General features: G+C 46.3%; 1 protein-coding gene and 1 non-coding gene across 2 annotated transcripts in view; both read right to left on the minus strand.

Annotated features, from left to right (window-relative positions):
• Window positions 1-14,414, minus strand: part of LOC126481846 (homeobox protein abdominal-B-like) — a 581,297-nt gene that overhangs the window by 393,982 nt on the left and 172,901 nt on the right. The window lies entirely within an intron of this gene.
• On the minus strand, window positions 597-670 carry Trnal-caa (transfer RNA leucine (anticodon CAA)). Its single transcript has one exon. It is a non-coding gene; the product is annotated as a tRNA-Leu (tRNA).

Consider the following 14,414-nt stretch of genomic DNA (forward strand, 5'->3'; position numbering starts at 1 on the left):
GGGGTCCCATATCACTCCAACTGCACACGCCCCACACCATTACAGAGCGTCCACCAGCTTGAACGGTCCCCTGTTGACACGCAGGGACAATGGATTCACGATGTTGTCTCCATACCTGTACACGTCCATCCCTAGGTGAGGCGTAAAGCCTTGTGTCGTCCAGCATCAAGGGTACACGAGTGGACCTTCGGCTGCGAAAATACGTATCGATGATGCTTCGTTGAATGATTCGCATGCTGACACTTGTTGATGGCCCAGCACTGAAATCTGCAGCAATCTGCGGAAGGATTGCACTTCCATCACGTTGAACGATTCTCTACAGTCATCGTAGGTCCCGTTCTTGCAGGATCTTTTTCCAGCCGCAGTGATTTCGGAGATTTGATGTTTTACGGGATTCCTGATATTCACGGTACACTCGTGAAATGGTCGTACGGGAAAATCTCCACTTCATCGCTATCTCAGAGATGTTGTGTTCCATGGCTCGTGCGCCGACTATAACACCACGCTCAAACTCACTTAAATCTTCCCAGAATGAGATTTTCACTCTGCAGCGGAGTGTGCGCTGTTATGAAACTTCCTGGCAGATTACAACTGTGTGGCCCGACCGAGACTCGAACTCGGGACCTTTGCCTTTTGCGGGCAAGTGCTCTACCAACTGAGCTACCGAAGCACGTCTCACGCCCGGTACTCACAGCCTTACTTCTGCCAGTACCTCGTCTCCTACCTTCCAAACTTTACAGAAGCTCTCCTGCGAACCTTGCAGAACTAGCACTCCTGAAAGAAAGAATATCGAGTCTCGGTCGGGCCACACAGTTTTAATCTGCCAGGAAGTTTCACTTAAATCTTAATAAGCTGCCATTGTAGCAGCGGTAACCGATCTAACGCCACGCGGCCTGGGGTGGCTTGCACGGTTCGCACGGCTGTCCCCCCCCCCCCCCCCCCCCCGCCCCGCCTGTCGGAAGTTTGAGTCCTCCCTCGAGAATGCGAGAATGGGTGTCGGTGGGTGTGTTGTCCTTATCGTTAAGTTAGTTTAAGCAGTGTGTAAGCCCAGGCACCGATGACCTTAGCAGTTTGGTGTCATAGGAACTTATAAATTTCCAGCTTCCTATCTAACAACTACGTCAGACACTTGTCATCTGATATAGGCGTTGCCGACAGCAGCGCCGTATTTTGCCTGTTTATATATCTCTGTATTTGAATACGTATGCCTAAAAAAAAAAAAAATGTTTCAAGTGGCTCTGAGCACTATGGGACTTAACATCTGAGATGATCAGTCCGTTAGAACTCAGAGCTACTTAAACCTAACTAACCTAAGGACATTACACACATCCATGCCCGAGGCAGGATTCGAACCTGCGACCGTAGCGGTCGCGCGGTTCCAAACTGAAGCGCCTAGAACCGCTCGGTCACACCGGCCGGCAATACGCATGCCTATACCAGTTTCTTTGGCGCTTAGGTGTAGAAAGTACGCACAAAACTTCGACATCGATTTTCTCGGAAACTAGGAGCCGTCGTATGAAAAGCCGTTAGCCTGGTACTCAGGTCAGGTCGCTGTACAAATCAAAACCCGCCTCCTTGTCAGTTTAACAGTGCGGACCTTCCTTCGCCTCGGCTGGAGCACGCGTGCGACCTGGGCCGGGCACGTGCCGCGGGCGCTGCTCGCGCAGTGAGATAAACGCCCAGCACACGGCGCTGCGCAGCCTCTGCCCGCGGCATCTCCAACTAGCGAGCGGCGAGCAGCGGCAGCGCCAGGGCCTCAGTGAGGCCGGTGGTCAATGACCAGCCGTCGCGTCGCGCCTCAGCGCGTGCCGGCCCGCTGCAAGCCGGACCGCAACAGCGGCCCGCAAAACAGCCCACCCTGCAGGAGGCTCGATTCAGCGGCCGAGTCTCGAGCTGTCAGTGGCGAACGGAGCTGCCTGTCTCTTGAAAAGCGGAATGCGCTGCGTGCGTGTGTCGCGGCCTTAGGTACTTCACAATAGATCGGGGAAAACCACCGTTCAGATCGTGTTGTCGGCGGGGCCGGGAGGTGCTTGCGCCTGATGTACTCCACTAGGAGCCTTGTAGGCTCAACACAAACCGTTAGCGTCATTACTTTTATTACTTTTACCGCAAGTACCCTTTCATTAGCAACTTCGAGCCAAGCACAAAATCAGTTACCTCTCTATTGTATATCGTAAATAGTTTATCAGGCTGGACATGGAGGTCTTAGTCTTAGTTTCTAGCTTTAACGTACCCTAATCTCTTCTAGTTAAGTTAGTTTTTAGGATGGTAGATGTTAAAGGCATGGTGAGCGACGGCCAGCGTCTTGAGGGTCATTTCCCAGACACGGGCCGCCGCCCACAACCAGGTGACGGGCAATATCATATCTATCTCTCCTCTATTCAATTCTCTTCCTTCCTTCTTTCTAAATATTTAATTTCGTTTTGTTTATTAATATCTCACTTGATTTTGTATTAGTTATAACTTTTTCTATTGCTGCACAAAAAAAAAGATATCTACATCTACATCTACATTTATACTCCGCAAGCCACCCAACGGTGTGTGGCGGAGGGCACTTTACGTGCCACGGTCATTACCTCCCTTTTCTGCTCCAGTCGCGTATGGTTCGCGGGAAGAACGACTGTCTGAAAGCCTCCGTACGCGCTCGAATCTCTCTAATTCTACATTCGTGATCTCCTCGGTAGGTATAAGTAGGGGGAAGCAATATATTCGGTACCTCATCCAGAAACGCACCCTCTCGAAACCTGGCGAGCAAGCTACACCGCGATGCAGAGCGCCTCTCTTGCAGAGTCTGCCACTTGAGTTTGCTAATCATCTCCGTAACGCTATCACGCTCACCAAACAACCTTGTGACGAAACGCGCCGCTCTTCTTTGGATCTTCTGTATCTCCTCCGTCAACCCGATCAGGTACGGATGCCACACTGATGAGCAATACTCAAGTGTTTTGTAAGCCACCTCCTTTGTTGATGGACTACATTTTCTAAGGACTCCCCAAATGAATCTCAACCTGGCACCCGCCTTACCAACAATTAATTTTATATGATCATTCCACTTCAAATCGTTCCGCACGCATACTCCCAGATATTTTACAGAAGTAACTGCTTCCAGTGTTTGTTCCGCTATCATATAATCATACAATAAAGGATCCTTCTTTCTATGTATTTGTCTATGTTAAGGGTCTGTTGCCACTCCCTGCACCAAGTGCCTATCCGCTGCAGATCTTCCTGCATTTCGCTACAATTTTCTAATGCTGCAACTTCTCTGTATACTACAGCATCATCCGCGAAAAGCCGCATGGAACTTCCGACACTATCTACTAGGTCATTTATATATATTGTAAAAAGCAATGGTCCCATAACACTCCCCTGTGGCACGCTAGAGGTTACTTTAACGTCTGTAGACGTCTCCCATTGATAACAACATGCTGTGTTCTATTTGCTAAAAATTCTTCAATCCAGCCACACAGCTGGTCTGATATTCCGTAGGCTCTTACTTTGTTTATCAGGCGACAGTGCGGAACTGTATCGAACGCCTTCCGGAAGTCAAGGAAAATAGCATCTACCTGGGAGCCTGTATCTAATATTTTCTGGGTCTCGTGAACAAATAAGGCGAGTTGGGTTTCACACGATCGCTGTTTCCGGAATCCATGTTGATTCCTACAGAGTAGATTCTGGGTTTCCAAAAACGACATGATACGCGAGCAAAAAACATGTTCTAAAATTCTACAGCAGATCGACGTCAGAGATATAGGTCTATAGTTTTGCACATCTGCTCGACGACCCTTCTTGAAGACTGGGACTACCTGTGCTCTTTTCCAATCATTTGGAACCTTCCGTTCCTGTAGAGACTTGCGGTACACGGCTGTTAGAAGGGGGGCAAGTTCTTTCGCGTACTCTGTGTAGAATCGAATTGGTATCCCGTCAGGTCCAGTGGACTTTCCTCTGTTGAGTGATTCCAGTTGCTTTTCTATTCCTTGGACACTTATTTCGATGTCAGCCATTTTTTCGTTTGTGCGATGGGTGGAGGTTACACAAATGGATGTAAACAAATAGAGCCCGCCATACGTGGCGGGACACGGGCAATGGTGTGAGCGGGGACGGGAGCTGGTGTGGTGTTACTTTCAGTCACTCCGGACCCCGGACCCAGTCACAGCGGCTAAGTGGCAACATACGAGCCACCATAAGAAATTAGACGGTGGGTCATAAAAAAATAAGCAGCTAGTGAAAAAAAAACTTCACAATAACTATAAGAGAAATATGGTCAGTCGTAGGTCACATGACAAAAGCGGACGTTGTTTCCGTTGGATTTTTACACTGAGGTGAAAAAAAAAAGAGAGGGGTCGTGGGGTTTAGCGATATGAACATATACAGGTGGCGATAACATTGGGTACGCAGGGTAGAAAAGGACAGTGCGTTGGCGCTCCTCTCATTTGTACTCTGGTGATTCATGTGAAAATGTTTCCGACGTGATTATTGACGCACGTCGGGAATTAAGAGACTTTGAACGCGGACTGGTTGTTGTGGAAGGTATGTGCTAAGGTCTGATCAGGGTAGCTCCAGAAAATATTCGGTAGTTGCCAACCGCAAGGTGGAACGAGTATAATACCTTTGAGTAGGCGGATCTTTGATGGTTAAGAAAGCTGGGCGCGCGCAGTAAAAAAAAAAAAAAAAGGAGTCTCAGCTAGGTGCCCGGCGGAAGCAGACGTGTGGTGACAGCTGTAAGGTAGGTCGCGCTCGCTGCTCCTGACCAAAGTTTAGCACGTAAATGAGAGAAGATATATAATGATTTCAAACTAGTTTTGTTAGATAATGTTCAGACTTAGGATTTGTATGTCCATAGTTTGACACAGTAAGCGTTTGGTAAAATTTTTCGTAAGAGTCTTTCGTGCTACAAAAATGTTGGAAATGGTCGGTTTTGTGTATGACTTAAAATTTTAACAGTATATATATATATATATATATATATATATATATATATATATATATATAGAGAGAGAGAGAGAGAGAGAGAGAGAGAGAGAGAAAGAGAGAAAGAAACATTGTGTTTCAATCTAACAGCCTGAATCATAATCCACATCCTTTGCTTATATTGAATATGAAAATGATTAGTAAGGTAAAGTTACCAACCAATGAAAGAATCAAGTAAACGTCAGGGCCAAAAGATAATTTTCCAGTACCATCTTAATGCCATTGCACAAACGGCATTATTCTCTTAAACTTGATTGCTGAGTCAAATACATGTTGCATTTCTGGCAAAATGGAGGAGTGCAAGAAACCAAGTTCGCAGACGCAGTCAGATGCAGGTTTGGTGAATAATTAATTTAGAACAATCTTATCAATGATACTTTCGAAAAAAAGGATACACTCTAGGTTAGATACATTCAGTTGGAGCTAAACTCATTGCTCCATTTCGAAAATAGGTAGGTTATTCAATATCCGAGACTCTGGTACAACACTACTCTTGCCTGCACAGCTGCTTGTCTGCACACAATCTGAAACTTGATAATCACTAAATGTGCTCATTACCGTAAAATGTCACACATCTTTTCCCGAAAGAGATGAATGCAGTATGGGGAGAACAATCACTGTTGGAAGGAGGGGAGGTATCTGTTAAGCAAGTTCTGACATGTTCTCAGGATATTTACTGAGTATTATTTGAGTAACCTAAGACATAAATAGACTGTAACCGCATAGTGCATTTAAGAGTATCGAATGGTCTAATGAAACATCCAAAGCCACACAGTACTGTGCACACACTACACTGTAAAATAAGTTTTTTCTTGTATACCACCAATAGATTCAGTGATTCAGAACTCTTGTACTTGACACGTCTGAAAGTACGTCGTCATTAGAGACGACTGGATTCGCGCCAACTTTTCCAATCTTGACTGTTAAATGGAGGATGTGAACTGAAAGTCAGTTTTAGACTCCAGTTCGCATAGTTTGGAAAAGGGAGACGATCATGTAACCTAAAGTGGCAGGTGATGTGATTTGAAACTAAAACGAAGTAGACGATTTGATGCTGCAAATCCCACATTGCAGCTTGCGCCTGGTGGAAATGGTTCAAATGGCTCTGAGCACTATGAGACGTAATTTCTGAGGCCACCAGTTCCCTAGACTTAGAACTATTTAAACCTAACTAACCTAAGGACATCACACACATCCATGCCCGAGGCAGGATTCGTACGTGCGACCATGGGCGCCTGGTAGATTTCCATTTCCTTTGAAATGGACAGCAGACTAAGAAACTGTCTACCGCTCAACCAAACAATTGGCGGGGACGCCTTCACTGGCCGGGTCAATAACTGGATGTCGGTTTTCCCAAAACAAAGATTGCGGCGTCGGCGTCACCTCGGTCGTAACCGCGGCCAACTTCTTCCGCAACGTCTGTAGCATGCAATTAGATGCGTCACGCCAAGCAATTCGTCCGGCGGGCAGAAAAAGCGACAAATCACGCGCCGGCTATGTTTTTGTGGGCTGGGCCCGCATGACGTCACGCACAGGCGGCCGATTCTCCAGCCACCAGCGCCGCCAGTTGACCCCCTGGACCGCCCGCCTTTCTGACGAGGCCGCTATATATAGATCGCCCCTACTTGTGCACTACGGGGCCATCAATCTGCGGGGGAACCCTCAGAAAATTGCTCAGCGGCGCTACTTTTGTAGAGAAAAAAAAAATATATAGATAAATATCAGTACACAATATTCCCTTTCGAGTTACGAGATCCTCTACTTCAAATCTAGATTGCAGAGGCAGCATGCCTTCGACGTATTCAGCGAAAGATTTAACCCTAAAGTATGAGTATCACGTAACTCACGTATAACTGGGGTGTATGAAAAAATCAGCCGAGTGTGTATCAAGAAAAGTAGCCATCAGAATTATGAACCAAACTTGTAATATTCTTCCCATTAGGTAGATCCACACATTCAAGTTCACATTCTCCTCTCCTACTAATTTTCCGTCATCCTTATCGCAGTTGTGTACGACACACTTATCTTGATGTCGTCAATTAGCCGGTATTTTCTTTTTCCTCTGGCCCTCTTCCCAGACGCCATCCCTTCCAGAGCATCTTTTGTTATTCAGTCTCATCTCATCCTGCGTCCCAGCCAATTTCAGTTCTTCCTCTTAACTGTTTCCACAGTTTGTCTTTTCTCATTCATCCTGTGGAACCCAACCTCTTTCTTCACTTTATCTGTCCACTTCACGCCTTCCATACTTCTCCAAACTGACTTCACAAAAGACTCTAAACGTTTCTCCTTTCTACGTCGCAATGTCCAGATCTGCGCAATATACACAACAACACTCCATGCAAAACACTTCGCTAATCTTTTCGTTATTTTTTTTATTTACTAGCATATCTGGTTCAACAGACATTAATAACTGACAGACGTTCGAAATTAAATCGAAATAAAGTCCCTGACGCTGAATATATTGACATCAGCCGTGTTAGGCGACAGCTATGTGTTAGTAACACGTGAAAATTCGTGCCAGACCGGGGGTCGCACCAGGGTTTCCCCCATATCGCGAGTGGTCGCCTAAAACACTTAGCCTATCCGCGCAATCCTCTTGGACCGACCTAAAATTCCGTATGTCACGTTGTCGGCATCTCTATACATATACGTCAGTTACTAATTTTCTGGAGCATTGAAACTACTGCTCCTCAACTGTCATCAAGGGGCTCACTAGAAAAAATCCTTGGCAGTATCTGGAGTCGAACCCGTGTCCTCCGCATGCCCGGCATCTATACTGACCATTTTTTTTTCGGTATTGTTCGTTGCGTTTGGTCTGGGCGCACGTCAAAGACACCCGTTCAAATTGATCGTCGATTCCTTTACTCCGTTTTTTATTACAGAGGACGAACAGCCCTCTGACCGAACACGCTGAGCTACCGCGCCGGCATTACTCAGCTAAAGAGGCTGACAAAACGGGATAACGCCAGGGAGAAAGGGAGGAACACCGTCAAATAGAAAAGTGTCGCTAAACGTTAAAGCGAAGTGCGGACTGTACTACCACGAATTTCTTCTCCTCGTTTCGAAATACAAGCGTGCGTAAATCAGCGCTGGTGACATAAGATGTTGTCACTTGGGCGTGTGCATTGTACGCAACCGGGTGTCGCTTAAACGCTCTCGCCTGCAAGCCGCTATTTTCGGGTCGGTTGTTGGGCAACGATCCGTTTGCGTAATTCGCTAATTACCGGCTGCAAGAGCGGCGGCGGTGAGCATTACGCCGTCTGGCGGACAGCCTCGCAGATGAGAAGCCGGATAACGGCAGCCGGGGATATTTTGCACTCGGCCGCTACCGCAAGGGGCCGCGCGCTACACCAGGCGTGGCTATCTGTACTACAGTTTAGCGCGAGCAATTGCCTTTCACCTCTTCCAATTCACAAAAAGAATCCACAGCACTCTGCGGTATCCTAACCGTGTTGTGGCTGCAAGAACAGCACAAAAATGTGTTTTAAGAGTCCTTAATGTCCAGTAGCGGTCGTCAACGTTGGACGTGACTCTGCGGAGTACAAACACAGTTCAAATGCTTCTTTCTTCCGGCCGCCTGGCAACAAATGCTACGACTAATCGAGGAAATTCCCGACTTCAGTCTTATGGAAGATGCAACCCGTTACTGTGCTGAGAGGTGACGCTTCTGAGAGCGAGGGTACTAATTCTGTAAAACTGGATTCAATACACAGACTCGTACGGAGCAAGTTCCAAGGCCTTTACGGCACTACTGATCTAATTTACTTTTGGTGTGCCTAAACGACTTACAGTTAACTTAATGTAAGGGTGGTTCCTTTGACACAGTGTCGGCCAATTTCCTCTTTGGCCTAACAGTAGGCTCTTTCTCCAGGTTTGGTTGGGTTGATTTAGTGGAAGAGACTAAACAGCGAGGTCATCGGACTTATCGGATTAGGGAAGGATGGGGAAGGAAGTCGACTGTGCCCTTCCAAAGGAACAATCCCGGCATTTATCTGAAGAAATGTAAGGAAATCACGGAAAACCTAGATCAGGATGGCCGGACGCGGGATTGAACCGTCGTCCTCCCGAATGCGAGCCCAGTGTGCTAACCACTGCGCCACCTCGCTCGCTCATTGGCCTAACTCACGAGGAGAACACGGCAGATACCATAACCCGTCTTCTCAGAAACTTCGCTTAGTCGAAGAGGGTTCAAAATAAGCCAACACCTGTCGTGGCTTAGATACTCGAGCGTTTCCGAGAAAACGACGGTCAAAGTTTTCGAAGTATGGTATGTGCCTTTTAAGGATAAAACAGTTGAACTTAAGCGATGGCACAGGGCCAACGCCGCGGCTTCCTAATTTTGTGTCCCGTGTTCGATATCCGATCATAAATTTTATTTTCGTTTCTCATTTATCTACCCATGTTCGTACAAGATTATTACACAAATGTTTTCCAATGTATATTAAAATAACATCGACTTTATTCGTCTACTAACTGCATGTCTGGTGAATGAATTAAGGAAAAAAAGTAATGAATGAGTGGAAAAAAGATTTTTTTTTTTTTTGTGAAATTCCTGTAGTGTATCGCAATTCATAATCAACTGCAAGCTCCAGTTTTAAGTTACTGCCAGCATGTGAAATCTACAGCAATGGTAACGATGTTTCTTTCCCGAGTGAGATTCATAAAAAGAAATTTTGCTTCGGCAAACCGGCCTTCGCCGGTCGGGGTGGCCGAGCGGTTCTAGGCGCTAAGGTTTGGAACCGCGTGACCGCTACGGTCACAGGTTCGAATCCGGCCTCGGGCATGGATGTGTGTTATGTCCTTAGGTTAGTTAGGTTTAAGTAGTTCTAAGTTCTAGGGGACTGATGACCTCAGAAGTTACGTCCCATAGCACTGAGAGTCATTTGAACCATTTGAGACCGGCCTTCGCGCGATGCTCGTGTTGTTCGCAGTTTCCATGTTTCGAATATTTACGCGATCGCTCTTACCCCAAGGAAATGCATCAAATCTTCCTGAGGAATAAACACAAGAATAAAATATAAGAAGTAAGAACTGATATAACAATGAAATATAAGAATATGAAATTTAAAAAGATTGTACCCACTGAAAATACCAGACACGCAACTGAAATTTTGTAATAAATAAAACGCCCTCCTATCCCTTGACTCGATAAGAAACATTCATGTACCAACTCTCTACGGACATAGATAAATGAAAACAAAAAAAAAAGCAAAGATCGAGATTCGAACATGGGACGCAGAACTGAAATTCCGTGGGACTAGCCACTGCGCCACTAGTTGATTGACCTTATTGCACGTTAGAAGGCATCTAAATTATATCGAGAAATTTGACGATCGCTTTCTGAGAAACGGTCTTGTATCTACGAATAAGCCGAGACATATGTTCGCTCATCTTGCCCCCTTTTCCACTCAGCGAAGTTTCTGGGAAATCAGGTTATCACCTGGCGTCTTCTCCTCGTCAGCGTCAAATTGGAAGGGCCTCGGAATGCTTGTTGGAGGATTCTGTGAAAGTAGAACGCATCTGTTGGGATAACTGCGTACAAGGCGCCAGTGTTTCTATTATAGAGTGTTCCTTCACTGAGAGCTCATGAAGTACCATACACACCAGACGAATTCAGAGTAGCGCTGCTAACATCTTAAGAGGTCGACACAGTCTACACCAAGATGTAACACAGATGCCCAAGGAAACTACATGACAAAGTCTGGATGGAAGGGATCACTGTTAGAAACAAATCAAACTAGTGGTAATTGTAGTAAAATGTACGGAATACCTTGATCCGCATATTCCGCACATGGAGCATGAAAATACGAGATGAACAGAGAGCGTACAGAAGGACGCAGCCATTTAGTCCTCGTTCTATACTATGCTGGTAACGGTCGCGGAGTGGTTAATATTGATATCAAGTATCCTCTCCCGTGCAGTGGAGAGCGGCTTTTAGATTACAATACATATGGCATTACTATTACGTCTCCAGCGACCTAGAGAAGAAGGTGAAACATAAAACAGTGTTCCTCGCAATGTGCATCCCTTAATATTACGGAAACGAATAAAGATATCGAAACGAGAATAATAACATGCACTGGGGCGAATATTTTGCCGTGTGGTTCATGTTTGTAAATATTTTTCTGTAGAGAAGATGAAGTTACTGTGTGTTGTTTTTAATCTACGGATAAACATTACGTTACACTATTCAAGAGCTCGAGAAGAGTGTAGTGAAATACAAGCTGTGAAAGTGAGCATTGAGATTATCTACAATAAGAGGCTAAATATGTTGAATATAAGACAAAGAGTGGAATTTTCGCCCTCTTAATTGAAGTTAATACGAAAGAGCAAATGAAACTTCTTTCCGCCGGCAGCCTTAATCTTAATATTTCGCTGGACTCAGGCCTACATGTACAATTAGTTTTATAGGAAGCTATAACAACGTTGGCATCACCACGCCCCTGTATTCAAAGGCTCCAGAAACGCCTTGATGAACTACGGAGTCTCAAATGAAACAAGAAATACACTTGGCGAGATTCGTTAAAGTCCTAATAAACATCGTAGTTCACATGTATTCTACACTGTTTGATTGATTGATTGATTTTAGCAGGAGAACTAAAACAGCTTAGGTCTAACCCGCCACTGCCCGCACCGAAACTAGGTTTATTGTGCGGTATCGCTCTCTGTATATCTAGTAAAGCCAACCATTGCCCTTAAATAGTGCAAGGAGTCCCTCTCCCAGGTTTTCGTTAGACACAATTTCTTCAGGCCTAGTTGTCCCGAAGATACTGTATCTTTTACTGTCCAATGCCATGCATTCAAAGATTAGGTGTGATGCAGTTTCATCACCCTCATCACAGATCCTACATTTAGGGTCCTCTTCCATTATACCCACTGTGTGTAGCTGTTTTTTGAAGTTCCCATGGCTGGTCATCAGTCCAGTCATGAGTTTGATCTCTTTCCTGTTCAATCCCAGGATTACAGAGCTTCTTTTAATACATTGCTTGAGCATCATTACCTTACTATGTTTTTGTTTATGGACCTTGGTCCAATATCCTATGTGCTGTTTCCTAAGCCAATTCCGTAGTTCTAATTTGATCATAGCCTTGGTGATTGTCAAGACAGATTCCGGTCCAATAAATGGAGTTGTTGCCCCCATCTTAGCCAATCTATCGGCTTGTTCATTGCCACAGATCCCTGAGAGGCCAGGGACCCGGACTAGGTACACCCTACTGCTTCCCCCTAGCTCCACCAGAGCCCTGTGGCAATCTGCAACAATCTTAGATCTTGTTGCAGGAGCTGCCAATGATTTAAGGGCTGCCTAGCTGTCTGAATAGATGTAGATGCTACGGTCATTGTAGCACCTACTCATATTCTCCTCCACACATGCCCTGATTGCAGTAATTTCGGCTTGGAATCCAGAGGCGTTTCCCTAGAGATATGCTGCTCTCCAGTCTTTGCTGAACCCCGTACAACCCTGCCCCAACGCCTTGATCTGTTTTCGACCCATCGGTGAACCAAACGATGTCCACCGTACGGTGTCGAACTGTTTTCTCCCACTGCTCCCTACTTCCAATTATAATGTTGTAAGGTTCAAAATGGTTCAAATGGCTCTGAGCACTATGGGACTTAACATCTGTGGTCATCAGTCCCCTAGAACTTAGAACTACTTAAACTTAACTAACCTAAGGACATCACACACATCCATGCCCGAGGCAGGATTCGAACCTGCGACCGTAGCGGTCACGCGGTTCCAGACTGAAGCGCCTAGAACCACGCGGCCACACCGGCCGGCATGTTGTAAGGCTTGTCGAAGCAGTCCGGAGTTGTTATATAGTCTGAGGGCATTTCCCCAGCCGTACCTATATTTACCTCACTCACTATGTTAGTGTGTCATTCTGGATATCCGAATGAGACCCAGTTTTAAGTCTGTATGCCCCAGCTGCTGCCTCCATCTTAACCCAAAGGTGGAGGCGTATCCTGCGTGGCTTCCATTCCAGCAGTTGGTGTGCTGCTAATTCCGCCCGTTATGGCTAAGCAGGCCAATCTCTGCACCTTAGCAAGCTCTTTAGCAGCAACCCGCTGTTCTACCTTCTTCCACCACACTACGGCCCCATAGGAAATCCTAAGTGTAACCACTGTGGTGTATATCCAGTGCATACCCCTTGGGCTTAGGCCCCAGTACACTGTTTGATTACAAGTATTTGACTGTCGTTCCTTTAAATCCTTAATGCAATATTTTTCTTTGCCGAAGTCGTTGCAGGTTACTCGGAGACTATTGAAGTTAATTCTGTATCTTAGTAGACAAAACATAATGCCGGCCGGAGTGGCCGTCGGTTCTAGGCGCTTCAGTCTGGAACCGGGCAACTGCTACGGTCGCAGGTTCGAATCCTGCCTAGGATTGTGTGATGTCCTTAGGTTAGTTAGGTTTAAGTAGTTCTAAGTTCTAGGGGACTGATGACCTCAGATGTTAAGTCCCATAGTGCTCAGAGCCATTTGAACCACAAAACGTAATTACCACTACAAGAGAGCAACACGTTCCATTTTTCGAAAATCCGGTTTCGTTATCCTGAACTGTTTATGAGACAGGGCGGGTGACACCGTTTCGTGAGACACACTGCGTATATCAAATTTTTCCGGGACAGAGCACGGTACCCTGCGAAGGCTGGGAAGCAGGTCACTCCCCGCGTCACTAACTGCCTCGAATGGAAATGGGAGTAATGACTCCTCCGAAATATCTAGCGCGCTGGACGTATTGCGTGACTCAGTAACGGAGAAAGCTTCGCCGATATCGATAACGTTGCTCATTCGCTAGTGAAGTGCATCATTCAAGAGACACACGTCTGGCTGAAGCTACGTACAGGGAATGAATAGTACAACAACACAAAACGGATAGGGGACGAGAGGAGGCCGGAGAAAAAATACCCGTCTCGAGGGTGTAGTCACGACGTGGCGCGGCCGACCTCAAGATTGTGTAAGACGCTTCCGGAGCCATCGGTCGATTGTCGGCGCACGCGACTTCCTCCCGGCTGTCCAGCTCCAAACAGGCGGCTGCGTGACCAGCCAGTGCCGTCACCGAGCAGGCGTCCGCTGGCGACAGCCGCGCTAACGTGACCGCTTCCTTATTTAAGAGCACTCTGCTGGCGTCACTTCATCAAAAGTCCACGACAGCCAGCCGGAATATTTGGGTCACGGCCAGCAATCCCCACTAGAAGTCGATCTCCTGCAATAAGCACAGTAATTAGAGGGATCCAGAAAAGCGATTCTCGTCATTTGGTGTAGAGTTTACTTCGGGCTTCATCAGGGACAAGCGTATCGTCAAGAGTGCCCAGGAAAGTGTGATAGGAGCGCTGTTGTTCTATCTATACATAAATAATTTCGTAGACAGGATGGGCAGCAATCTGCGGTTGTTTGCTGACGATGGTGTGGTGTACCGTAACGTGTCGAAGTTGAGGGACTGTAGG

The sequence above is a fragment of the Schistocerca serialis genome, chromosome 5, assembly GCF_023864345.2.
Source record: "Schistocerca serialis cubense isolate TAMUIC-IGC-003099 chromosome 5, iqSchSeri2.2, whole genome shotgun sequence".
Taxonomy (NCBI): domain Eukaryota; kingdom Metazoa; phylum Arthropoda; class Insecta; order Orthoptera; family Acrididae; genus Schistocerca; species Schistocerca serialis.